Here is a 1,558-nt window from a genome sequence, read left to right on the forward strand (position 1 = left end):
GCCAGCCAACCTATCAGGGTTTCTCCTGTCGAGTTTCCTCATTTTGGCTTTCCAGGCAGCGTTTTACCTTCTGCAAGGTACACATCTAGGTCTCTTCCTGCCCAATCTCATTGTTTATCTTTTTTGAGTACTCTGTTCATCGATTTTCTATTTCATCTAGTATAATTTTCAAGTATTTTAAATGGTCATCGAAAGTTTTAATAAATTTTTTAAATAAATGTGCTTTTCCTGAGACAATTTTATTTTTATTTTAAAGGAGCTTTTCTAATTGTGATTGTTGACTTTCCGTAAGCTCAACGATACCTTCACAAATTTCCGCTGAACCATTATCTTGTTCTTGGATTTTTCCTAAGCTATGCGTAAAATTATTTAACTTCATCAACTTATTTGTTTTTAAACTTATTGATTTCTATTATTGTTTTCTGATATCTCATTGGCCTTTTGAGAATTGTTTTTTGATTCATTCCAATTGGTAACTTTGTTTTTCTTCCAAAGATTAAAGTCGCTACTTTTATATTCGTTTTCGTATTTGCCATTATAATAAAATTTCCCTGAATTATTTTGCGTCACTTTTTTCCTAATTCTAAGTTTGCCTCAATTAAGTGAGTCTTGTCTACCTGAGTCGTCTATATTGTCGCAGATATGCATTCTCTCAAAGGGTTAGAATTGGCTGCTAGTAAAATGCTTTTTAAGCTAGGGATACCTTTTTTAGGATTTGTTACTGAATTTTTGGCATTTCTTTAATTGGTTGGGATTAATAGATATTGTAATTTTATTAGGTATTGTTTTAAATAGGCATGTTAATATTTTCTTCTTATTGGGACTAGCCTAAGCATTAAATGCTTTGTGCGATTACCGATCATAATTGGGATTACTACTTGACCAATTATATTGACTACTTTGAAGTACCAGTATCAACTGAAATTCTAAATAAAATACCTTCGTACTTTGTCATTAGATGAAAACGTGTTTTCGTTATTTCATCTTTGTCCGAATTAAAAAATTTTGGCGTTTCAATAATAGGTTGAGAAATTTTCTGTCCTAATACCCGCCCTTCCAATTTCCCTGGTTATACTCGTAGTATGGGCATTATCTTTTATAATGGCTCGCTAATCCAAAATGATAACAATTAATATTGTTTATTTTATCGTCTTTGCGTGAATTTAAATGCTGATTCTTATCTGAATTTGCACTTATTCTATTCTGCTAATCCGCATTAGAATTATTATCCTGTTTTTTTTCCCCGTGATTTGGATTTTGAGAAATTTATTTATTTTCATTATTATTATTTCCTGATCGATTTTCCGCCTTTTCTGTTGTAAATTCGATCATTGGACTGTTTTGACCTTCAATTGAGCCTTGTGTCATTTGGCTAAACGCTGGTAACATTTGGTTGTAAGGATTGAATGGATATCTTGATCTATTGTTATGAATCTAGGTTGAAAATTTATTTGGAGTCTCCGTTAAAAGTTTGATTGGAATTTAGTTCTGAAATATTGTTGATATTGATTTGGAAAAGGCAGGGATGGAAATACGAATAGTGAACATGAAAATCGAT

Source organism: Belonocnema kinseyi, chromosome 3, assembly GCF_010883055.1.
Source record: "Belonocnema kinseyi isolate 2016_QV_RU_SX_M_011 chromosome 3, B_treatae_v1, whole genome shotgun sequence".
Taxonomy (NCBI): domain Eukaryota; kingdom Metazoa; phylum Arthropoda; class Insecta; order Hymenoptera; family Cynipidae; genus Belonocnema; species Belonocnema kinseyi.